This window comes from Pezoporus wallicus, unplaced genomic scaffold (genome assembly GCF_028554395.1).
Source record: "Pezoporus wallicus isolate ANWC-B61680 ecotype Strahan unplaced genomic scaffold, APGP_CSIRO_Pwel_v1 scaffold_3294, whole genome shotgun sequence".
Classification (NCBI taxonomy): Eukaryota; Metazoa; Chordata; class Aves; order Psittaciformes; family Psittacidae; genus Pezoporus; species Pezoporus wallicus.
In genome coordinates, this window is record NW_026635478.1 from 7,503,451 (window position 1) to 7,530,649 (window position 27,199).

At 38.3% G+C, this 27,199-nt stretch overlaps 1 long non-coding RNA gene across 1 annotated transcript in view; it reads right to left on the reverse strand.

Moving 5' to 3' along the window:
- Positions 1-27,199, reverse strand: part of LOC130608625 (uncharacterized) — a 119,501-nt gene that overhangs the window by 78,541 nt on the left and 13,761 nt on the right. Inside the window, exons 4-5 of the long non-coding RNA XR_008974586.1 lie at positions 15,330-15,410; positions 15,160-15,253 (exon numbers count right to left, since the gene is read on the reverse strand). This is a non-coding gene — a long non-coding RNA (uncharacterized LOC130608625). The remainder of the gene's footprint in view (positions 1-15,159; positions 15,254-15,329; positions 15,411-27,199) is intronic.

Sequence of the window (27,199 nt, forward strand, 5' to 3'; positions counted from 1 at the left end):
ATACATTTTGAAGGGTTTGAGCTGAACCTGTGGGTTTTGCAACAAAGCAGCTAAGGTGTGAGCACGTTCGCTTCTGCAAATTCCGCTGAGGAAGCACTAATCCCCAGTAAAAGGGCGGAGCAGGGAGTCTGGGGCAGTAGCAATTTAAACCACTTCAAGGAGGTTTGCCAGAGCTTGTCTGTCAGCACTGGAGCTTTACTCCTGCAAAGAGTCCTGTCGACTTCAAAGGGACCACGTGCACCAGTGCAATTAGTGACATCCACACTTGCAGAGAAGACCGAAGCCTAATTAAAATACGTGGGTTTTTTTAACGTGCATCACTTTTGCTTTGCTAAAGTATTACAAACACTGGGAGAAGCAGTGCAAGATTACTGTGCTTAAATTTGCTTATTTATTTAAAACAAGGTCCATTTCGCATACATGTGCCAATATGCATGGAAAATTTACTGACTGTTCCCCTGCAAATGTATGCTAATCTGTATATGCTAGCATAAATTAACATGAGCCCTTGCTATAAAAATGTCTTTTTATCCACGTATCTAGGAATATGCTTATGCCTAAGAAGGGAATTTTAAATTGTTTCCCAGACCGTTCCTGTATCCAACTGCAACCTGTTTATTTTGACCTCAGTTCTTAGAAACTGTTGATGCCACGGTAGAAATATGCTGTGTGTTCCAACAGGCAACAAACAGTCCTAATGACAGAATACTCCATCTGTGCTGCCAGAGCATACAGTCTCAGTCTATAGCTCATATATGCTCTAGCTGAGCATGAATCCTTGAAACGTGGAGAGAGCAGGAACGGAACCTGCACTGCAGCTCACGTTGTAAGGTAAGTTCTGACAGGACAAAACTACCCAAAACAGGCCTTTGTAGAGAATCCAAAGGGAGCCAGTTTACATCAGTATGATCCAATCGCACCAGAAGCACTTGTATTCCACCATCCCTGCTCTGATTTTATTAGGTTTTTTAGGTTTTTAGGCTTTTAGGTTTTTAAAAATATTTCAAAACTACAAAGTTAAAGAAAGTGGGCTTAAAAACTACTGCAATCTAAAGGTAAGAGTTAAAGCATGCAGAACACATGACACTACTTACAGTAAGCTAACACACTGTATTTGAGGGAATTTTCCATCAACCTCGTACTCTGGAAAAGGTATACTACAGAAAAATGCATGTGGGGACCCTTTAATTTTTCTTGCATCTTCTCTTCTTATGATGCAGCTGTGGAGCAACACTCACTGGTATTCGTAGCATGAAACGGCGATCCTTTCCTTTTACCAAAGTCTGGTACCAATTACCATGGACTTAGAGGCACTATATAAAAGACAGTGCTGATTTGTTTCTAAATTTGTATCTTGATTAAACTGTCAGACTGACAGCACAACTGACAGCACAAAAGCAGAGCTTACCTGACTTTAAAATGCTACTACAATAAATTATCCAGAAAGTGCAGTACAATTTGTAAGTGCTTATAAATGGATCAATGCTACACTTCATGTTTAGATTTTAAATTTTGGCCATGCCAAATCAAATGGAATAGAAGCAGCATTTTATATCCAAACTGTAAGCTCAGTATGCTCGAAATAAAAACTGTATGTGAGGAGAGACTGTGAAGCAGGATTTTAAAAATCTGCAAGTTGGCCAAGAGAGTAACAACTGCATTATTATTTTCAAAATCATTTTTGACTGCATTTTGGTACACAAAAAAAAAGCAAATATGAACTATGAAGCTCCAGAACTCATATTCTCAGGAACACAGATGTAAACCTCCATGGGTCAGAATAGTGGCTTTCAGAATTTACCCCTGTAAATAGAGCAGAATTTGGTCTTGCCCTGTTAAAGCAAAGTTATTTCCTCAAAACAGCTTCAGTGATACAGAACATATTTTAACTACCTAGAATATCAACTTCTAGGATTGGGGCTGTAAACACACATAGTGATTGTGGTCTCATGAAAGAAATAGTCAACATAAACATGGTGAAGCAAAAGCAAGATCAGCCATGCAGAATTTCCAGAGTAGTTTAAGAATTAAATTACTGTCAGTAAAGTTACTATTAAAGTGCAGTTATTAAAACTTAACAGCATACTGAACTGTTCTGTACACTGAAAATATTATATTAAAACAGAAGATTCATTTTCACTCATGATTACAAGCCATTGCTTTTCCTAAAGCGTCTGCTATTCTTTTTTTTCTTTTTTGCCAATGTTGTTGTATGTCCTAACACAATTTTTCTACTTTTACACAGTATTCATGTCAGAAAATAGCTATTCTAAATTAATTAATTAGCAAGCACCCTTCCAGAGAGGGACTGTATGATGAAAGTGTTACACAGTGAAGTTCAGGCATATTTTTATACCCTCAAAAGATGGTAATTGATCCTCCCCTCTCCCCAGTTTCAAATGTGGAACTTGGCTGCTATGAGTTCTTTCCCACACAAATCAAGGCTTGGCTCTTTTGAATTGAAACAATATGGGATGATTATTGTGGGAAATTTTTTACTGTTGCTGTAATTTAAAACTTTCTGTACCCAATTTTGCATTTTCTATAAATCAAAACCCCATTTCACTTACGGCTACAATTAAACAGAGGAAATCAAAGACTAACTTCTAAGCAAGTCTTGCTATTAATCATGGGATGAACTAGTAGTACAACTACTTTTACTGCAGTTTCTTTCTGCCTGAGAACTGTATTTTAATCTAAAGCCTGAGCTCTTTAAAGAGACTGTGTCACAGATGAGACAAATTAAATAAAGGTATACTAAATGGTGTAGCATTGCATGCTATTTAAGAGGGGGGAAAAAAAGCCAACCAAAGCATACAGACTCCTGTAGCAACTCCAAAAGAATCACTAGCTACAACACAATCCATCACAGTTATTTATAGCAACCTCTCTCACCTTTTGACACAACAGAAGCCTGCTAAAAAGTACAGCGATGGCAATGTTTGCACCATCGCAATACTATTACAGAGACAGCTACTCAGGGTTTGATGCTGCAGTTACAGAAGCTATCATGCTTTTTCTCTCACCAGAAGCAGCTATGAAGTCACATTCCCTACTTTACGTGTATGAACAGAAAGGGGTCTTTTTCTCATTTTTAATGGATAATTTACAGAGACAATTGATTTCAACATTAGAATTTAAATGTAAATTATGACATGCAAATACAAAATTAAAGTTCTCATGAAAAATGGAATTGTGTGGAATATGTCAACTTAGGGCTTCTCCTTTTTCAAGATAGAAGTCAAAATGATGCATTTTTATTTCCTAAAAAGAAAAAAATGCGCCTTGATTGCTAGACAAAATAAAATTTGAACTCTTATATCACCAGAAAGACATGTTTCACCCAGCTGTCTTTATTTTTTTTTCCCCTCTGTCTCTCAAAAAAAGAGAAATCTTATGTCATTACTGGTTTACAGTGCCCCAGATATTTTTAGAGCAAGGTTTAATGCCTCACGGTATTACTCTCAGCAAAACTCCTACAGAGGTTCAAGTCACCACATTATTTGCAGCAGTGCATCCACAGTAAGAATATGCAATAATAGCAATTTATTCATAATACATATGTTTAACATAAAAATTGGCTTCCAGTTAAAGGCAGTCAGTAATGTGTACTTTCCATATTAAAGAGGAAACTTTTACTGAATACAAAGTAAAATTAAAATGTATCTTGCAAAAATCTCCTACTCCCTTTTTTTTTTTTTTCTTTTAAAAAAAAAAGACACAAAGGAAATAGCTGTGAAGAGTTTTGGGAGTTACTGGAAGGACTTCTTAAAGAAACAAACCAAAAGTCTTCCCAACACTGACTTACTATTCAAATACTATCTTTCAATAAAAAACCAACAGAAAAGTCTTCACCTCTGAGAAGAATTAGATTTTTAGATGCAAATTACTGAGATTATAAGTTGAAACATTGTTTTGCTATTGATTTTCTTTCTAATGAAGATTTCTAATGTACTTGCAGATCTCATTCTCTCCAACAATGAACTCCCAGAGCAATCTACTCCTCTGTTTCTCAAAAAGTACATTCAAAACACATCAGTTCATCTAAGACATAATATGATACCAGGTCTTTGCTTCAGTTTGCTGAAACTTGCTGATCTTTTTGAGCATACCATTTACTGAGCAGAAGTAAAGGGGAATGCCTCGTTTTATCTTCCTCTCTCAGCAGAGCATCAGCCAAAGACAGGTACTAGTTACAAACCCTGCCCAAATTCACCATCCAAGCTAGAACATTTGTCCCTTTTTCTTTTCAGGTTTATTGCACAAACTTCTCCCAATTGACTTCAACTGATACTCTAAACTGAAGATGGAAACTGTCTAGCTGGCTAGCTTACACACCTTGGTGTTCAGGACACCTACACACAGCTTGGACTGGAACTCTTCTCACACTGCAGGTAATGAGAATATAAGAAGACTGGTTATCAAAAGCACTCACAAGCCAATTGACACCTAAATGCAAGCACTAGAACATACTTGGGGCCCAGCAGCACTCATGTGAAGATTTTCAGCGCCATTAATAATCAGGCTATAAGGCTCTCAAATTAGGCAGAGTATTACTAGGAAACATTTCAGAAAACTCTCACTTTAGGTCTTCTGTATTTTCACTTTTGGTTCAAAGCACTGTTTTTCACACAGCCTTTACCAGCTGCAGATGAGAGGAGAGGAGGGAGGATACGGAAGCAACAGTCTGGGACTACCAGCAGGTACAAAAGTCCTATGCATAAGCATCTGCAGAATGTGATTGCCACAGGCACACTTACTAAAAATGGGGCAGTGGGGAGCATGGGGGTGGGGGGGTGGACGATGAAAATAACAAAAAAAAAAAACCCACAGTTTTTACAGTATTCATTAAAACGCAGTTGGCCTTCTCAGCAACTGAAGCAGCACAACTTTAGCTGGCTTGAAGCTGTCCACATGGTGGAACCAGCGTGGCTCTCTGAGCTCAGTAAAACCCTTGTCGGCTTCCCAGCTCTGAGCATCACGTGTGTGTCTGGGGCACTCTCCAGTGTAGCTGTGCCCTTGATGCGAGTGAAAATTATAGACAGGGTGACTGAGAAAGCCTGCTCGCTTGAGCTGACTGTGATTTGCTACACAATGCAAGTGCTGCATGAACCAGGCACACTTGCCTGTCTTCTAGAAACTAAACTCAGTACAGAGGACAGGCTGCTCTAAAAAGAAATCAATCCTAAACTCAATTTCATTCAGGCCAGCAGTAGTATAGAAAGAATTGCCAGAGAGAGAAAAAAAACCAACAAAACAAAACAAAACCAACAGCAAACAGAAGATTCAAAATATGTCAATGCCTTTATTTTCAGAAGTTCTCTCCCAATTTTCTATTCTGCAGGGAGCACATAAAAGGTTAAGATTTCTAAAGTTTTAGTTGTTTCGTATCCTGTAAATGTTTGGGGCTTTTGGTTTGGTTTGGTTTTGGGTTTGTGGTTGTTTTGTTGTTTTTTGGGTTTTTTTTTCAGTCAATGATCTAATTAACTTCCCCATACAATCTTAAAATGCTGTCAATAAACTGGATTTTAATTATTTGGACAGCAGAATCCGAAACTGGAAGACCAGGCAATTTCACAGCATATTCCTATTGGGGCATAAAACAGACTGATACATTTACAAGAGGGTGGTGATGAAAGATACCTCGTGGCAAGTAAGCAGGGAGCACATCACCTTCCACTTTGGTAGAGAATACTACTGAATTTGGGAAGGCAGGAGAATCACCTCCTTGAGGTAAGAATGAAAGTCTCCATTCAAAGAAAGTCAAAGACTAGAATGGCAGGTACATCACAGACCTAGACTATGAGATGCTGCCTTGTGCAAAACAGTATTTAATCCCTCAAATTCTGCAGGCACTGCATTTCAAAACAGTTTCTGACTTCTCCCTTCTCAGCTCAGTGTTCTCCACACATACGATGTGCATGGTTTATTCAAACATCAACAGTTTCTTACTGAAGAAATCTCACAGGCAACATCAGAGTTATCACCAGGTTACACAGGGAGGTGTTGAGGAAAACTCAAAACTCAAAAGGGAGGAAACTTGAAGAGGCTCTTACTGTTACACCTGCGGCTCAGCATAAAAGAATCCCTCAACTTCTCACTTTTCCAGACATGGGCACCCTGACTCCCACATATATATACTTCATCAAGGCCCAATTTCTGGACAATAGCGTGTCTAAGTTGCATATTTTACAAATTAAAGGATATTATATTAAAAGATAGAAGAGTGACTAAATAAACTCTTGAGACTGCAGATGTCACAATAAAAACTATTCTTTGTACCCAATATTTCTCCCAGTGGTCTCTATAGCAGTAGCTGTACATAAAAGTACATAATGGACAGAAAAAAGCTGAGTGCTATCTGAAGTGGTCTGAATGGTTCTTAAACTCTGTGTAGGCCTTGAACTAGTCTTCTGCAGAGGTGAAATTTTTGTAAAGAATGGTTTACTTTCTTTAACTGCTATTAGAAGTAATACCCACTAGACAGCAAAGTGAAACACAGGCACTGATTGCCCAGATAAACCTTTTCATTATAAGCATTTTTCAAAAATACTCATACAGAGCTGTAACAAAGCCTGTATGAGTACAGTGAGCTGGCAAAGTAATTTTTCAGCTTGATCGCTTGATGTTGATAGAGTTGTAAGACTTTTCCATTTGTTCTTCCACTATTTGCTACTTTAAAACCAAGATACACAGTTAAGGCCTGTTTTTTTCACAGGCTGATCTTTGGGAAAGCTTATTAGCTCTTCCTGCTGAAACTTGAACTAATCTTCATTTTAGGTTAGAATGTATCTCAGGAGGAACACACAGATGACAAGAAAAGTTACAAAATGCAGGGATTTGATAGTGGCTCAGCCACACACACACCCCACCCCACCCCACCCCCCCCCCCAGTTTTCCATGTCAAGTTCAATCCACCACCAAGCGGGTGTTTACCCTTTCATGTATTCAGCTGGGCAGGCATCGGATGTTAAAAGGCTTAAAGCAATTATTTTAATAATAATGGAATTTTAGTGCTTTAGTGTCCAACCCAGAACCTTATATGGGCACAAATCAGCCACATCCAACTGACAGTGTAAAGAAATCTATTTTGGGAAGAGAATTATGCTCATACTTTAAAGTTCCTTCGAACTTGCTAAAACTGATTGCAAGATGTGGACTGAAGAAATATTCAGCAGCAAATAATACATGTATGTATATACAGTACTTTCCATAAGCATGAAAGCATCATCATCAAGTTACAATTACTTTGCTGTCGCTCCTGACTTCCAAACTGGCCTTCTCTGTACAACAGGTACAAATACTCTTCAGTTTGCTTTTCTCTCCCAAATCAGTTCTCCACTTCTACAAACTCTAGACCACCTTGTTGCCAGCTGGCTGAATATGCAGCCAAGTGCTATTCCTTAGCTGTTTGCCTTAAGTAACACTGTGAGTTCTGACTCCTGAAAGCATTTTAGGGCAAAAAAACCCCAAGTATCTGATAGATACCACTTTTACCCTGTTAAACAGCACCCTGTGAGAGCATTTTGTGTTACAGAGGAGTAAGTAACTGCCACTCTAAATAAAATGCTAAACAGCATCTTAAACGTGAATATTACATGTTCAGCTTCATTTTTATTTATGTCAAATAGGAGTGCATCCATAGGAAAAAATACTCTGATCACATGTGAAATATACATAGAGTGTGTTATACTTTAAATAAAATAATGTTATACAGAGATTCAGAAGGCACAGAGGAGACAGTAGAAATAATTGTTTTAGTATCATTTAAAATGTAAATGTCATGTAATACGTAATTTAAATGTAAATCTGCACCTTAAACCTTCAATCCATCAATGTAAATCTCCATTTAAGAAACAAAATTTCCATGTGATCATGTTAATTCCTCCTATATTAATTATAGAATAGGAAATGTATAACCTTCAATTAAAAACTGGTAACTACCTTCATAACAGACTGAGTCGAAAAACTATTTTTTAAAAGCAGTTACTAATAGATTTTAAAATGTAAATGATTATTCACATAATAACTAAGCAACCAAAAACTCCCTGTATTTCACACTGCATTAAAAACAAACCCAAACCGCACAATGAGCTCCTGCAGCAAAATTTATATGTGCATGCCCTTTGGGCCTGTAAGTTTCCATTCATTTGGGGATAATGTGATCAATTCCTTCCCATGCACCCCGTCATTCATATATGCATACTGGAGTAGGAATCATACTAATGTTGTGCTTCTTAAAACAAGAAAGCAAGACTGACTCTCCTTGGATTAAATCAGACAAAGTAAGAATGAAAAAGCTAACTTCGTAAGTACATAAGGTCATGCAGAATGCAGTGTTCTTTAAATGCACTTTAAGAGTCGTTTGAGTTCAGGCTTCCTGTGTCAGGTTTTTAAATTAGTGTTACTTTGGTTGAGAGTATAATACAAAACTCTGATACCTGTGGAAGACTTTCCTCTAACTCAGGTCTGGATGTACTGTTTTCTTTCCTATAGGCAAATAAGACAATGCATCTCATCGGCCAAAGGTAACAAAAATATTGTAAGAATTCTTTTTTCTTAAAAGAAAGGGAAAAAAAAATAATAAAAATCTGCAACCAGAGAGAAGAATAAATATCAAAGCAGAAAAAAGAAAAACAAATATTTATCAAAGAGCAAAATCTTTTGAAAATAATACTTGCTATATACACAAAAGTAGAAGTAAATATACCAGAGCTCTTTGTGTATGGGCAGCAAAATAAATACAGTGATCAAAATCTCTCAGATGCAATTAAATAGCTTTCCTACGCTTCTGCACACTGAATTACAATAAACAGCAAGACTAATTCTGAAAAACTGCAAATGATTTAAAAGTCATGTCAAAGTTTTGTGTTCACCAACACACAGTATTTCCTGAACTGAAACAACAGCCCATCTAAACCATTACAGATATTTGTAACTTCTTTACGGTTAATACATCTTGCAGATGAAAATACAAATTTCTTCTACAGCGTTATCTTCTGGCTGAACAAAGTCTTTTCTATCACCTATTCTATTGTGACTCTGCAAGACCAGTTACCATGAACAATGTACTAGAAAGAATAACGTAACTTGTGTTGAAAAATAAGTATTAATCATAGAATCATAGAATCGTTAGGGTTCGAAAGGACCTTAAGATCATCTAGTTCCAACCCCCCTGCCATGGGCAGGGACACCTTACGCTAAATCATATCACCCAAGGCCTCGTCCAACCTGGTCTTGAACACTGAGGGGGATGGAGCATTCACAACCTCCCTGGGCAACCTATTCCAGTGCCTCACCACCCTAAGAGGAAAGAATTTCCTTCTTATATCCAACCTAAACTTCCCCTGTTTAAGTTTTAACCCATTACCCCTTGTATGTCTATATCCTTTACAGGAACCCTAAACTGACATCTCTCTGATGAATCAACTTCAGGGTGAAGCATCTTGGCCTATCATGGTTGTAAAACACAAAAATGCTGTCACATATTTCTCCAAGCTACTCAGTGCCACCATCTGCCCCCACAACTTTAAAATAAACAGACTTGCTGCTGCTTCTTGTTTTCTAGCTCCTGAGAGCAACTGTTTCCAGTTCACTTTCCTATTTTTTAAATTACCTAAAAAAAAAAAAAAAAAAAGCATCCAGACCAGTTTCAAAAAATGCTATTTTTTCCTAATTTGACACTCTATCTAAAAATATTTGTGTCTGTAGTTATAAAACCATGTGAACACTTTTATTATTAAAATTGAAGCTGCCTTCTCCTACCGAAAATGTCTCCTTACACTGACAAAAGAATTTCAGGAGCTGAATGAACACCACAGGAAATAAATCTATATGCAGGTATTTGAATACATGGGCAACATACTAAGTATACCTCAGATTCAAATTGTTGCAAAATATCAGTTAGCAATTCAAACACAATCAATCAAAGCTACAGAAAATGATTAGTTAATTAATATTTAATAAAGGTATATTGGCTATTATAATAATACATTCAGTTTTCTTTAGCTCCTCTTCCTTCCCTTTCTCAAAGTCTTCAATCAGTATCCAAAGCAATTTACTTTTCTATTTGTGTTTTAACAAGTTTGAAAAGAGCAAATCACTTCAAAACTTCAGAGAGAGTTAAATATTTTCCTTGGCAGATAACAGGATAAGACAATTGAGGTTAATTTAAACTTATGTGTGTAAAAATAAATAAGTGGTACATTGCCATTCTAAATCTATAGACTTCTTCTAAAAAGACTGCCCTAATTTAAATAAAGAATGTATAAGGTAATGCGTCAATTACATACCAAATATGGAAGCCACATTCACTCTTTTTTTATTCATAAAACTGATTTGGAGCATCAGTGAGATGAAGCTCTTTAGAGCCCTCCCCCATACACCTTTTTAAAAAAAAAAAAAAAAAAAATTCAGAAGAAAAAGAAAAACCAGCAGAACATGATCAATGCTTAGACATGTATTTTGAAGTATTATGCCTGCACAATTTCTGCGAGTTTTATGAAGTTTTAATGGCAGGCCCTGAAAACCACTATAGCAGTCAGATCATTATTGCAAACTATTATGTATATATGCTTAATCCAAATCCCATTTGAAGTCAATGGAAAAATCCCCATCGCCTTCAGAGGCCTTTGGATCAGATCCTTTGTTTCCAGAGGTATGGCATAGGAAATTTCAAATGTATGCAAGAAGGAAGAGTGCACAACTACTAAATAAGTGGTAACACTAATCTTCTGTGAAAAAAGACCTTTTTACAAAGGGCAACTCAAAATGATGAGACCTCACATTTGACAGCATATCTTTTTTAAAAGACAGGCTACAAAGGGCCTGATTCCAGGCATTTTATTCCTTCATACCTACCTATAAATCAAGGTATCTTAAACAGAATTATGTGCTATTTTGGAGATCATAAGTAAAATTTTAATGAAATCCTACTATTATTGGGCTCACTAGCAGATTTAACACATTCTACGTGAGGGCTGGAACACCTGTGGACGTATTTCTGCATCATTCCTAGGAAAATCACAGATTGGTTTGCTCTCTAGCAAGAAGTTACAGGGCACATTTATTAGCAATTCCACAAATGTGCATACATGCTACGTTAGTGACTATGCGAGTAGGGGAGGATTGCTCCAAAGTCCATCAAACTCAACAGAATTCTTCCTATTGTGGATGAGGCATGGAGTCAAATGAATAAACAAGTACGGATTTACACAACACCATTTACAGCAGTATTAACTCAGGACCTGCAGAAGTATAGGTGCACTGAAAACATCTACCCCGCCATTTTATATCTACTGGGATCACTCTACTTATGAACGTCTATTGTGCTGGCCACAGGGATTTCAACTTCCCGTCTTCTGGCTGCAATCAGAAGTCTAACTAGCTGCAAACACACTGAATAAATTAATACCAATCTTTGCAAAAATCAAATGCATTGTAAAAGCAAACATGCTATATGAACACGTATGTAGCTATGAAGAAACATGTTCTACAGTATATCTTATGTGAGAAACAAAGACGCGCAGTCATATTTCTAAATTAGTTTTTTTTCTTCTCAGACACATTCAGCCATAAATCAAAATCAAAACTGCATGGCAGCGTTGCTTTGTTATTTATATATACGTATTAGCCCTCCACAATAACTGCCACTGCAGGGGGAGAGGGTGGGAGGGCTGATTACCTGCACCAGTTTCAAGCTGAGTGCAACTGATGCTGTTTGAGGAGGAATTCCTAATTCAAGCCTATTTCCATTTGCTTGAGGGAAGGTATCACAATCACAGGCCTGCCCATGCCCTGAGCACCCATGTGCATAGAAGACTTTGAATGCTGCCGTACAAGGTGCAAGGCCCTGCAGAGGTTTGTAATGCCATGTGGCACATGGGTGAAGGCTGATTACAGTGAAACCATTCTGCCTTCAAGAGAGCTGCTGAAACACTGAATTACACCAGCACCCCCCTCCCAAAAGTAAAAAAAAAAATAAAATCCCCAAAGTAAACTGGATGAAACAAGGCATTCCTTCCACTCCTCCTTTCTCTTTACCTGTTACAAAGTGTTTACGAATACTTAGCACATACAAGAAGGCAGTGCTGTACTAATACAGACATACAAAATATAATCCAGCCTCACAGTCTTAAGTTACCTTCTATATTCAGTGAAGATGAGAACTCCAGACTGCACCCACATCTGAAAGTGGTAACTCCTGCTCCATCCCCTTTCCCTTTCTTCTCTCCACCTCCTCTTTTTTTTCCCCTCTCCTTTACCCACAATAAAATCTCCCTTAACCTGACCCAAAGCTGGCAGCATCATCCAGGCAAAATTCCAATTACTTTCAAAAAGTTTAACCTGAATAAGGAGGCCATGCATCCCATTTATTATTTCTGAAAGTAACTATCACATCGTAACCCACCTATTTGTGTAAGATGCTGCTCTCTGCCTTGCATGTAACACTGCTCTCTGTTGAGCACTGTGTATTACTCACAGGCCTAGAACATATGCACCTTTCCCTCATGCTTCCCTCTTTCTCTGAGTTAGTATTTTTTGGTAAAATCCATATTTTTAGTCAAGATAGGTGGGAGGTTAAGAATCTACTGTTCATTTCTCAGCAACACCTTAAATATCCTTTTGGAGGACAAAAATCCATTTGGAAGATGTGGGTGAGGGAGAAAGATTATGCTTTTAATTTTTCATTCCATGCACCAAACATTTTTGTATGAGAATCTTGGCAATCCCACACCAAACACTTTCAAAATGTAAATGCTCGAGCTCACGTGCATAATTCCTGAAGGCATTCATCTGAATGTTTCTATCAGCAGCTATATTTCAAGTTACAGACTAAAACTAATTCTAAATTTAAAACCTGGAATTCACCAATCTAATGAACAGATTTTAATCCTTCCTTCCTCAATTAACACACACGTGATCTTTATGCACTATGTTCATTTTCAACATGCTTACAGAAATCCTCACTGTGAAATAAACCAATAATAAGGTAATTCTGCTTCTTTTACTTTCACAGCCACCATTTCCAGCAAGCCACCACAAGATAATGAACTAATACACCTGAAGCAATTTTATATTCCTTTAAGTGCTAGTCCTCAGCAACAAAACAACTCCAACAAGCACTGCAACTTAAGAAAAAAGAGTATCTCCTCTTTATCTAAACAGCATCATTAGGGAAGCAGTATCACTGAGTACTCCAAAATCTCTGTGATTTTATACCAATAAAAAATATACTCTGAAATCTGTTTATGATTTTATACCAGTAACTACAAGTTAGAATCCTCAACTAATAGTTTATTTGCCTTGTACTGTGCAGCTACTAAAGGCCTCCAAAAATCACTTTGAAGAAAATAATTTCAGCTATCACCAAGCCATACGATCCTGAAGTCCCTTCTTAATCTACAGAGTTCACTAAAACATTCTTTACTTACTTTGAGCTTGATCAGCCAATAAATACTGCTTTACTACTTAAAGTTATGAGTTGTTTTTCAGTTTATGTTGCCATAAAACAGTTCAAATGCATTGCCAATACGGAGATGGGTTTGAGACAATGCTGTCAATGGCCCGAGTTTAAAAACTATTTTGGTACCAGTCACTAGGTATTTCCTAATTATTTTTGAAGGTTTGAAGGTTTGGTTTTGTGTTTGTTTGTTTTTTTTTTAAATGGAGAAAAAAAACAAAAAACCCAAACAACCAAACAAAAAAAAAAAACAACCAAAAAACAAAAAACCAACCACAAACAACCAAACTTATCTGGATTTGTTTTGATATTTAATTTAATTCCTGGATATAAATAAAATTCAAGGGAAAAGAATATTTTACAAAAACATTCCCTTTTTTCAGAGTAGAGGAAAGCATTTTGTTTTACAAATACATATGAAAAGTCTAGTTTCCTCATAAAGTGTCTTCAAAAATTATTTATTTCCAGATACTTTGTATTCTTTATATAGACAAGTGCATGTGCAAATTAAAGTAAGTATTGCAATAGGTCTGGCAATTTCATAGTAGTAATAAATCTTAAGTGTACAACTAACTGCCAAATTGTGCCTAACTCAGTACATCCACATCCACATGCTACTTTGATCTATAAATGGCATTATTCTAATATTTAAGTATTATACTTAAAATAAATTCCTTCCTTAACACCCAAAGAGCAAGAGAAAGAGAGTGGGAGTGTGTGTGAGCATGTGCCCGTGCGCGCACGTAAAAGATAAAGAAGAAAACGCACTTTTGGCCCTTAAAGACCTTTAAAGGCCATGAAAAATAGTATTCTAAAAATACATGACAAAAAAATGTTCATTATAAAGTAATCCTGAGCAATGATAGGTATTATAATTCTTCTATATGAACCCTGAAAATATTTATGCCCGAATTCACATTGCTAATACAATCAGGAAAGTGTAATGCGATACAATTACTAAAGATCATCACATAGTTACCTTAAAAAATATTAGTTGAGCAATGAGAACACATACCCTTGTGTATACACACACAAATTGCATAAATCCCTATGTACTTGATACCAGCTGCATTAGAGCTGCTCTGCACATGGATGTTTCAAACATAGTGAAATATTAAATAAATATAAAAACTTGCACCACCCAACTTTCTTTTCCTGCGCTTCCTTCTATTTAAAATAAAATACAGGGGGAAAAAAGGGGGGGGAGGGGGGGGAAGGAAGGGGAAAATGCCACTGAAGAAAGAAGCTATATTGTAATCAATGAAGGCAAGACTGGCACAAGTCCTAGAACATTTGCATTCAGAAATAAAAGCTGTGATCGACCTTTGTCTGCTAAGAAAATGAAGCTTGCTGCTTTTAAACAGACTAGCGAAGGGAGGGGCAGACTTGATAGAGAGGGAGAAGAGAACCTTAAAAACAGCAACAATAGCAAATATTAGTATATCACATCCCTAATAGCCAGCAAGCGATCACCCTGCATGAGCCTAAACCTTGCCGGGCTGGTAAGGTACTACTGGTTAATCAGAAATTAATAGGCATTCACGAGCCAATTTGCCGATACCCACGTAGTTTCTGAAACTTAATTTCCCTACTTGATAAGTACTGGCAGCTCATGCCATCGTAGCGGTACACAACCACGAAATGCTGGTGGGTACCCGTCAAGGGGGGAACGGGGAAGCGGTGGGAAAGCAGCTTACCCTGTACAGGGTGGGGAGCCAGCCCGGGGAGCCGCCGATGTGCTGGTGTTCACCTTGCAGCTCTGCAGTCTCCTGGAAAAGCAGGCAGAAGGCACTGAGCGAGCTCTGTGGCATTTCTCGCCCTTGCAAGTGCACGCAGGCCTAGGAGAGGAGGGGAAGGCGGTCCTTACCTAGCAACCGGCGGCCGCTCCTCCGCCCGCTCCGGCCGCAACTGCCCCCGGCTGCCAGCGCCCGGCGGCAACAATGGGCGGCTGCGAGGGAAGGGAAGGGAAAGGAAAGGAAGGGAAAGGAAGGGAAGGGGCGAGGGGAGGGAGGGAAGGAGGGAGGGAAGGCGAAGAGAGAGAGAGAGACGGAGGAAGAGAGGAGAGGAGGGGAGGGGGAAAAAAGAAGCGTGTTAAGCTTGTCTGGTAGTTAACAAGTCTTGAATGAAGAATGTTAGCAAACAGACAAACAGCATGTCTGATGCATGCTAATAGTCCTGGCTTCACCACTGACACTATGAATAATTCAGTAGAAAGGAGGGAAAAGAAGAAGAGAGGAGGAAAAAAAAAAAAGAAAGAAAGAAAGAAGGCACCCTCCACCCTTCCTTCACGCTGCCGAACGCCTGCAGAGAAGACGAGAATAAAAAGTATGCCGCAACTTTCTCCTTTCCACCCATCGCTAAGCAAATATTCAGCAAAAAGGCCAGTCAGGCACCATCACTTTCGCCAGCGCAGCCTCTCGGAGACTTTCAATTCCTATTTTCGTTGGCTATTAATTCCCCCCCCCCCCCCCGACTCCCCCTTTACCGCCTATTTTACTTCTTTTGTCTAGGAGCTGGCACCTGTCCCAGAGACGGCATTTTACTGCACATCCCCTTTTCCCTCCTCAGCAGAGAAAGAGGGGGGAGAGGTTTGCAAGGACGAAACAACCCTATCCCCCCCCCCATATTTCCATTTCAGACATGGTCAGATTACAAGGGGTTTGGAAGGGATATCATCCACACTATTTCACATGGCGCAGATACCTAAAGCCATTAAAAATATTTGTATTAAAGAGAAAGCCAGCCACAGTGAGAGGCTTGTACCATAAGCAGCACTGTGCACTGATACTCGGGGGAGGAAAATCACAAATAAAAGCCTTCATTCTCGCAGCATACAAACTAGCAAAGCCCGATTCATTGCTCGGTCAAAGAAATCAATTCCTTTAACGGAGGGAAGAGAGAGAGAGGGGAAATAGAAAAAAGGATCAGCGGAGGGGAAAATACTTGGCGCTTTAACCTCAGCATTGCGATATACAGTGGAGCCGAGCACAGCGCAGGAGAGACGGAAAACGAGCTCCATTCTAAAACGGTGGAAGAGGAGGGTTAAATAAAGAAGAGGGGAAATAAAAAAAAAAAAAAAGGCGCTCCTATTCGCAGTGTTTTCAAAAGTTGTGCTCTGGCAAAGGCCGTCTGAAGGGGAGGCCCTTGCAGCAGGAATGCGAGCAGCAGCAGCAGCAACCTTCTTTTTTTTTTTTTTTCCCTTTCCAGAGCCCAGCCTCCCCCTTGTGAGCGACTGGAGCAATCTGGCTAAGGAAGAGGAGGAGGAGGACGTGAGCTAGCTAAACGCAGAGGGCTAGAGCTGATGATGAAAGAGAGGCACGGCCCTGCGTGAGCAGGCTCGTTTCCATCATACGCAGCAGGCACAGAGGGAGGCAAGCACAGCGGAGGGAACCGAGCGCCCATGCAGGGGCACCACCTCCCTTCCCTCCCCCGGAGTTTAGGATGAGACCCAGGGAGGAAAAGAGCAACTGGGAGGAAAGGGGCTGCGCTGGAATGTCAATGCACCCACGCAATGGCAGCACGGTTGACAGCGCAGTGCGGCTAATGGAGCTTTTAACTGGGGGGGGACGGACACGGGACGGACACGTCCAACGGAAATATCTTCCGGGATTAAAACAGAGAGAAGAGCTCCCCTTTATATGTATACGCACCTAGACCCCTCTCTGTAGTGAAGCAGTCCACAAGGACCACGGAACTGCAGTGCACACACACACACACAAAACCCCAAACCAACCACACAACCCCAAACCCACAGAGCAGCAAATGAATCTTTGAAAAAGTAAATACTGCATGTGACAAAAAACCTCGGTGATTTTGTTTTCTCATGCCCTTACTTCTAAACCAGCTGCACAGCCAAGCTCAGGCTGCTTGGCCCTTATAACTATCTTGGCACCGAGTCAAAAGCTGATAAGCATTTGGGCGAGACAGCTCAACTGCTGTGCTGGAAGAAAAACAGCTGCCATGATTGCTGTTTGATTGAGAGCGCTTACACACACTCACAAAAAAACATATCGGGCTGCAAAGACGGGCCACAAATGCCTGAGGATTCAGCTTCAGAGGATCAACACACATTTCCTTTTTTTTTTTTATAAAAAAAAGTTTTTATATAGTTTCTCCTCTGTTCCCCCTCCCCTCTTTTAAAGAAAACGTACTGTGTAGACTTGCTTTTCTTCTTCCCATCCCCCTCCATAACCTCAAGCAAACTCAAGGAATTGTGCCAAAAGTCCCGTTGCTAGTTACCAAGTGCATTTTTTCAAACGTCCCTTTGATACTTCTTTCTCTCATGCTTGCCATGGAATATGCAAGTAAGATAATCTTTCCATTACTTACAAGAAGTAATTAAAAAAGAAAAAGAACTTCTAGCTCGATGTTCCTTTCTCTTTTTCTCTCTTCAGGGGCAAAAGGAGGGAAATGAGGGGGAGAAGGATGTTTTTTCTCTTTGCCGACTCTAACATTTGGCTTTTTCCATTTGTGGCAGATCACTGTAACGCTATTGTAAAACAACTTCCTGCCCCTTTTGGCTCACGTTCCAGAAGCTGCTAGGCTAAGTTCATAGCACAAACTTTTTTCCCCCTTGCCGAAGAAGAGAGACAAAAAAAAAAAAAATCCCTGCAAATTATTTCCCCCTCCATTCTCTGGCTAATGGACTCACAAGGTGAATTTATTGCAGCTCTTTAAGAATGTTACACAAGAGACGTCGGTATCCCAGCTGGATAATTCATAAGCTGAAAAGGTGGGGTCATTATAAATATATGTCTGTCTGTGTCTGTGTGCATGTGCATTTTAATTTTGTAATTTTGAACTGTAAGTCGTAATACCATCAGGTGGATAATGAGCTAAGCCGCTTCATCTGTCGTACTAATTTGTATATCTATCATAGCACAGATCATTGGCTTAGTATATGCAGCCTCCTACTTTCCAATTGCTTTTGTACTCTAAGGTGACCTGCATCTCTCTTGCCTTCCTCCCCTCTTCTACATGCTTGGTCTAATGAAAATACCCACTGAAAGGCTCTAAACCCTCCCTGCTAGAAAGGGAAGATGTTGCAGTCTCACTGCTAGAAGCTAAAGAGGAAAAAAATAAGGCCTCCACAACTTGCTCTCTCACGATCTCTCTCTCCCTCTCCCTCTCTCTCCCTCTGTTTCTCTCATAGCAACAGCATTTCTTGGTACGCCTGCTTTGGCATACATCAGCATTTCTACCCGTCCAAGTGTCCTTTTGCGTCACATCTCGCCATTTCATTCAACCAATGAAATCTCCTTCTTGCAATAAAAATATATATACTTTTTCTGTTATTGGTATATTCAAAAAAAATTTTTTTAATGAGCTTTCCTAACAAAAAACGTTGTCAAGCATTTGATTTGCCCTACATGGGGAGGGAAGGGAAAGAGAAGGGGGGGGGAGGGGGGAAGGAGACTGTACAGGATCCAACCTTGAAGAGTCTTCTTTGTGGAAAATATGTTACCATAAGAAAAAAAGGATTACGTGGATACTTAAGGAAAGTGATAGTTGTCTCTCTCATTTAATATTTATTTTGCTTATGCTATCACTGCTTTCCTGATGTATTTTTAAAGCAGCTAGGCAGTTTCAACTAACTGGAAAAGTCAACACTGTGTGTTTCTAAGACTTTGTAAAATACTCTTCAGGACAAAAAAATAAAAGAAAAAAGGATACTAATTGATATCTTATTCCTCTAAATATTGATCATGGGCTGATAGGAAAAAAATTGCAATGGAAAAAGAAAACTGGTATTTGTGAGTTTCTATCCCTTGCAACTCTCAGATCCCATCCAAAGAGGCTGCTCTCCAACCTTCAGCTTAAAAATACACTATCCTGCAAAATGGAGCAGGGGTCTTCAGAGTCACAGATTTTTTTCTAAGATGTATTTCCTTCTCTCACAAACTCACACGATTTTTTGAAGGCAGTATTTAAACAATCTGCTGTGGTTATGATAGTGACAAAGACTTCATACAATTTACATTATAGCTTGTAATACAGCTGTTCCAGGAGCTGTATGTACTCTGCCTAACTGGTAAGACTGGCAAAAGCAAGCACTATCAAGAATAGTATATACTGTACTGGATGGAACATACTTTCTACCGAGTATATGAAAACCCATCTCCGTTTTCAGGCCTGACTTTAATCACATTTGCTCTATTAAAATGCACAATATTAGCCAAGTCTAGAAAGTACAGGGCGGCACATGTGGGTTTCTCAGAACTGGCTGGCTGTGCCACATCGTGAATGACTGCTGCAGTGGCATATTTAAGGAACCTCTGCTACACATTTTACCCAGCCTCAAATCTCAAGAAAATGCTCAACCACTGGCATTCTGAGGAGAATAAACATTTCTTTTGTAAGCCAAATATATGTTTTATGGTTTACCCCTACCAACTTTTTTTTTTTTTTTAATGGTGTGAAACCACAAAATGTTTTTAATATTTATTTTTAGGGAGTTGTAGTAAAAGCACATTAGAGATTACCAGGACATAGCTGACAAGATATTTAAACTGTATCTTTCCCACAAATTTTTATTTCGGTAAAATGACATCAAGTAATTCGGACCTCTTCTAATAATTCTGGTATCTCTTGCATACAGACTGTTGGATGCAGAGGATGTGTGTGCATAAATTGTGGGTGGTTAAAAAGTAAAAGCAATTTTGCAGTTTCTGGATAACATACTTTGCAGCAGACAGCCACAATGTCCAGTTAAAACTCTCACCATTTTTGTTTAAAAATAATGGCATGACATTCCCGATAGTATTTATTTTAACAGAACATGCACAGATGAGAATGTTTACCCTACACTGGAGATAAAAAAAAAAAAAAAAGATTATATGCAGAAACGCATTCAACAACTTTAATGCCCATATAATATAAAAGACAGACCTGTTTTTTTTAGGAAAGGATCAGATTCAAGTATATGAATAGTTTAGTTGATAGTGTTTTACTTGCATTTAATCTGTTTTCTGAATGACTTTCCCTCCTTTTTTTCAGCCACTATTTTTAGCTCCTTATTTATTTTTGTACTTTCTATATAAAAATACAGACCTTCTTGTTCTTTACTCTCCATACTTATCCTTTCCTTTCTCACTTTTTGTGTAGATGTGGAAGCAGCTGAGTCTCAACTCTGCTTTTGCCTGTTTCATAAGTGGGCTAATTCTGGTGCATTTGGAGGGTTAAAAGTGCATTGCCTTTACAGAATAATGGCTTAGATTCATGCAATGAAAATTATCTTTCTTTGGAGAGATATATAAATGCATTATATCTGTCACCATACTCGTAAAATAAGATTTAAAGTCGTCTAACTTTAGGTTACCACAGTACTAAAAAATACGGATTCAGGAAAGAGGAATACAATTACATGAAGCCCAACTTGTAAGCTTCATGTAATAGAAATAGAATTCCAAAAAGGGAAGTGGAGGAATTATTTTAAGATTCATCATGCCTGAATAAGTCAAATCATGTACATAGTAGTAAGCCAATATTTTCACACCACAGTTTATACTATTACATAATTTTACAACCTCTCTCTTTCCCCTTATCACAAGTTCTGTCTATTGGAAACTCATTACAGATACTCCTACTATACACTAATTTATTTGCTTGTATTTTAACTCAAAGTGGTATCTCTTGTTCTTTCATCTCAGTTTTGTGCAGTACTGACATCAACACTGAGGTCAGCTCTAAACAGATAGCGATTTTTTTCTGTCTAAATAATACAAGTTTTCAATAAGGGATGGTTTCTAATCTAACAACAGCCAGAAATGTTTAATGAAAAAAGATTTGGTACAGATTTAAAAAATTAAAAAATAATCCAATAATTTATATTTCTTTTTTTTGGGTTTAAGGTATCCAGAAAAGTTTTAAATCATATTTTGGGATTTTTTTTTTTAATTGTATCATTAAAATAATTCCAGTATATGCTATAAGAAAGATCACCAAGAATAGCTTTACTTAACATAGAGAGCATTTCTTTTTAAAGCCACTCTCCAGGGATTAAAAATAGTAATAATTAAACATATATATATATATATTATATATATATATATATATAAAAAGCAAAGCAGTCTCATCTATCGTTCCCTAAAGGGACCAAAGGTGCTCTGTGGGATTATAGCTGGTGTATATTTCATAGGAAGGATGGTAACTGCACATTGCACAGCTTACTCGGAAAAGTCCTATTCTGTTGAATAACATTAATTCTGATGGATCAGTGTCATATTAAATTGGGGGGGGGGGGAGGAGGGGAAGATTTAAATATCAAATAAAGACAATTTTGAAGTAATTTGAACTGTAAAGGCAAGCTGACCAAGGATATATTTCCACATTCTTCCTCTCAAAACATAATGAAGCATTTTTCAAAACCAATTCCTTCAGTACACTGTATTTTAACTGTAATGCTTTATAGCAAACTTGGCATTGAACTGGCATCAACAAATGAAACTGCAGTAGCATAAGTGTTTTGTTTTACAATTATTTTTTTTTTATTAAGAAAGTAGGATTAAACAGTGCACTGCATTAGCAGGTTTTTTAAGGGTGCACTGATACTGTTTTATTTATCTTGCAACTGTTTTTCTTCCCTTTTTTCACTGTACAGAGCTGTACATTTCAAACTGATGGTATTAATATTTTGCTTCTGTACCACGCTTACTGATTAAAATTTGCATCAGTACCAGCAGCAAATCAAAGCCCAAGACAGGATCTTATTTACTGGCTTTACTTATTTATCACAAATACACTGCAAAGTTCCTGGAGAATAACTGAACTGCAAATACGTATTTGTGAAGGAGGTGCAAGCTGGAAACTAAGCAATACTCACGTCTGGTTTTACGGCCAGATGAAAATCAAGCTTTCCTCCGCTGCTAAAACACCACCGTTTCATTTTAGTGAAAACGTAACTAAACTTTACCATGCAGCCAGTTTCCCCTGGCACTGTTAAGTCATGCTCTGACAGACTGTAATTTATTTCTCACGCTGAGAACAGACAATGCAGCTCCACACTGGAGCACTGTCTCTCGTTCTTCCCTGCTAGCCCACGACAAGCCGCTTACCCCTTCACCGCCCGGACCGGCCAGGCCCTGCCCGCCACAGGTGCCACCGTCCCGGCCTCGGCCTCGGCCTCGCCCCGGCCCCGCTCCTACCAGCTGCAGGTGAGCGGCGGCCCCACCAGCCTCAGTCCTCCCTGCTGGAGCCAGCTCTTGGCTGCGGCAGCCACCAGCTCGCCGAACAGTCAGGAAAGTGGCAGCAACAGTTTCATAACGACCAGAGAAGAGGAGAAGCTGCTGCCTTTCCCCTCAGCAGCACGTCCACCCCTGCCTAGGGGCGGGGGAGACGCTGGGTACTTACCGGCAAGGCTCACTAAAGCTAAAGCATCAGAGACATTTTTACCATCCCGTATTTCTGTACCTTCAGCAGTGACTGGCATTTCTAGTTCTCCTGCTGTAAATACTCTCCTTTGGCAGTACTTTTCTCCGGGTATCACTAGAGCACTGAGTTAAAACAAGCCACTGGATTTTAAAACACAGCCCTCCCCTTATTTCAGTGCGCACGTCTAGTTAAAATGGGATGCCTCGCAGAAATAGCTACTGGAAGGGAAAAATTATAGAAGAGGAAGATGTAAAAAAAAAAAAACAAAAAACTAAAAAGCTAAATACTACACTGGAAAAAAAAAAAAGTGCATTTTTAGAGAATGCTAAGCTGCAAAAATCAAGCAAATGTACACGATGAAACCTGTAATGAAAACTTAACATTTCTTAGGTCTAAAAGGGGACTAAAATACCTTTATATTGTGAATTACTTAAAGGCTTTTAAACTGGTCAAGAGTTGTTCAGTGGCCAAGTTCTCTGGTATTAAAAGCATCTATTTTTTTAACTACAGCAGAGCACTACGATCCTGAACAAAGTTAATTTCAAGGGGTGTGTGTGTGGGGGGGGAATACAACAGAAATTCCTTAGTGATTTTTTTTGGTAGTGAAATGTTAATAAAGGCAAAAAAAAAATTTGGATAAATTCTAAGAAAACAAAAAGGGATCTCCATCACAGTAACTGTCGCAGCATAGTTGCAATTACACACTGAGACTTAACCCAAAATGGTTATAGATACAGAATTCACAAACACACAATCTGTTTATGAGCTGAATATTAGTATCATATCTATTTTATGTTGCCAACTTCCATTTTACAGTTCAAGTTAGCATTTATTTTTATCCCATTAAAGCTAAAATACGTAGTTTATAAGGTGCATCTTAGATTGGTCAATCTAACTTGGCTATCTAAAATATCGCCGGAATCTCAGCCTGTCACAGAGTATATTGGCAAATATAACTCTCTCTTCCTGAAAAAAAAAAATCCCCAAAACAACCAACCAACCTAACATGAACAATATTGACACACCATTTTTATTATCCTAAAGTATAATGTCAAGAGAATAATGAACCTACTGAAAGTATACATTTATTTATCTGGACAGATAATACAGGCTTCTACATTCTTTGTATCAGTTGCAGTTGTGAAAAAAAGAACACCATCTTCAGTTTAGTACTTCAAAGAATCTGTGTTCCATGAACTGTCTTCCAGGGAATCATTTGAGTTTTTTCTTTCTGTCTGTCATACTTACTAAAGTTGTCAGACTTGCATTATTAAATTTCTTACATTTTGAAGGGATGTCTAAATTTACATATTCAGCTTTAACAGTATTCTGCTACTTTTCAGTTTTAGTAAACAAAATGTCACACACACATGATTCCGCATTTCCTTTGTCCAAAAAGATGTATTCCTACAGAGAGATATATTTAAGCATTCCGTGTTCTATACACACACATTTCACATTTGACAGAAATGACAGAATACGCAGAAAGGATGCTAGCAAATTTGAAGGGACAACTGCCCCATTTCCAAATACAGGCTGCAAACCAGGCACAGCATTAAGTAGCGTGCATCAGAAGTTTAAACTCACTCCAATACCAGCAGCTGCAGTGGTGGGGATACAGCTTTGGGATTCCGAAGTAGAAGCAGCAGCACCAGCAAGGCCGAAACTCAGAGCATTGTGCTCTGAAAGGAATCGTTTCTGAAAGGAGAGACCTTTCAGTCTTAATTGCCTTTACATTACATGGCATGTAAAATGTTTTTAAAGACAGAGTCATTTCAGTGTTGCTAGCAAATCATAAGTCTACTGCAAAAATCTTGTTTTTATAATTTCCCGTTCGGCTTTTCAAAAGACGAATCAGCATCTATGCAGATAAAATGCATGCTGTAATTTAATAAAGGTTATTTTAATGACATTTATTACAACCTGACAAAACCAATACAAATACTGTTATAAAGAAAACATTCAAAGGAGCTTTTACTATGCTGTCTACACTTATTAAAGTACAATATGAATGGTAACACTGGCATCACAAAAAAAAAGGCGGGGGGGGGGAGTCATGAAAAACTGCTTCAAGATTTATTCAGTGAACTATGGTTTTCAGTTGCTTAAAAACACTTCCTTTTCAGAATACTAAAAATTCCCAGGGGATATCAGTGACTAAGCCATGGAAATTTCAAGTTTCAAATTTAACCATTTTTTCCTAGGGCATAAATGTGTTTTTCTGGAGACGTTAGATGGATGATCAAAATACTGAAATGTTAAAAGGTCAACGCTTAAATTTGTAATTCCAGAAAATGTTATCAACAGAAATGTAATGCAATAAATTTTCATTGGTTCACCAAAAATTTCAAGAGAACTGCACAGTGTTTTTTTCTAGTGCAAACAAGTAACTTAATCAGAAAACTGCGCAGGGGAAAAAAGACAGAGATTTTTTTTTTCCTCGTGGCAACAGGACAGTGAGACTTGGGCTGAAATAGGGAACCCTCCCTGACTCAATTAGAAATGCATCTGCTTCTTAAAAACTTTTGAAGCCAAATACCAAAATCAGAGTTGTCATCCAAGGCCTTCCTCCATTTATTTGTAATAAAATTAAAACGATTCCCCCTTCCCTCAACAACCATTTTAACAAAATCTCATACTTCATCTCTTCTGCATGTGTGCTGTGTGCAATATGCTAGACCTATACTCAAGATAGACATGTATGTGTATGTATGCATTTATGGCCTCATGTTAGAACAGCCAACTAAGTATGAATACTATAACACTGTAAATTAATTTTAATTTTATATTAATACTGTTCAATAGAAATCACAATAATACAGCCTAAAGATTACTAACAAAGGGTTACATTTGAATCCTAACAGGAAAATCACTGAAGACATGGTTCAGGACTGACTTTTTTTTTTCCCTAGCTATGCAAATAAACATGTCTTTTAAAAATATTAATATATCTAAAATACAGCATAAACTAAATGAAAGAAGTTGATCATAACAACACTACATCAGCAGTAATTTATCCCTTCAACAGCATCGTAACAACTCATCGATAACATTCGGAGGACACCTACAACTAACTGCTCTGTGACTACCTGAGTGTAAGAGCTTGTTTCTGTACTAGACCTGAAACAACTATGGAGACTCACATGAAGATTACGGATTTCCTCTAATGAAGCACTTCACACACAGACCAAAACGTTGTTCCAGCATTCAGCTGGCAGTGCTATGAGTTTTCAGCACAGAGCGGAAAGCATTGTGGGGACTTGCAAAACACAATTTTGCTTTAATACTGTACTTATACACATGCTCATATGTCAAATGGGTATCCCATACATACAGGGAAAGATTTTTATAGGAATATCAGATTTACTGTATTACTGTTCAGCTTTTACTGGCCAGCTAATAGCCAAAACCTTGATCAGTCTAAGAAATTTATAGGAAAAGGCCATTTTGTGCTGGAACTGCTATGTTGTTCTGGCTTTCGTCTTTGCCTTTCCCTCACAGAGAACGCCATTTTGAGGCTGTCATGCATTTTTCTCTCCAGAGTGGATAATGCCAGCGGAAAGCATAAGAGGATGGGATCCTCTTACCACAGAAAAATACAGCAGTGCAGTTTCATAGGGAAGTAACATTTTTATTTTTACAGGTGCAGCTGAAGTCTGTCTTGGATTTTCTGCTCTTCCTAATCTAAAATCCACACACCCAAGTGTAAGATGTGCAGCTATCTGTACCCACGTAGCATTTTGAAACTTTCACATATTTCTTTTTAATCAAGTATTCAAAGGAAAGATGCAGAAGAAGAGATTCCACTGGAACACAAATCAGGCAAATAAGCATTTACTGCAAATAAATTTTGCTGAGTTACAGCGAGCCTAAATATATATCTGGCAGACCAGTGTTCAGAAAAACATTTATCTTCAAAAAGTAACAGACTCAATATTTTCCATAGTACAATTGAAGCCTGACCAAACCCATGGTCTAGAGGACCTTCTTTCATTTTCTTTATTTTTTCTCTCCTCACATGAACTAATGTATTGCAAATCATTGTCCAAAGGATGAAGGAAATCAATGGAGTAATAGAAATGGCTTAATATTAAAAGTGGAATAGACAAGTGTACAACAGGTGCTTAACAGAGGAAGCTTTTGCATGTGAATGGTTCTTACTTAATTTTCACTGCAGGGGTCAGATTTGGAAACAACTTTGATAAGCATATTCAGAAAAATAATTTTAAAGTTTGTATTTCTAGTTTCAGTAACACCTTTGTCTAGGAAATGAGAAAAGTCTTCTCCACCATTAAGCTTTACGAGGTACACTAGCTGGAGAAACAACTGTCAGAAAGAATAATGCTGAGGAATCAAGTTCTATTCACT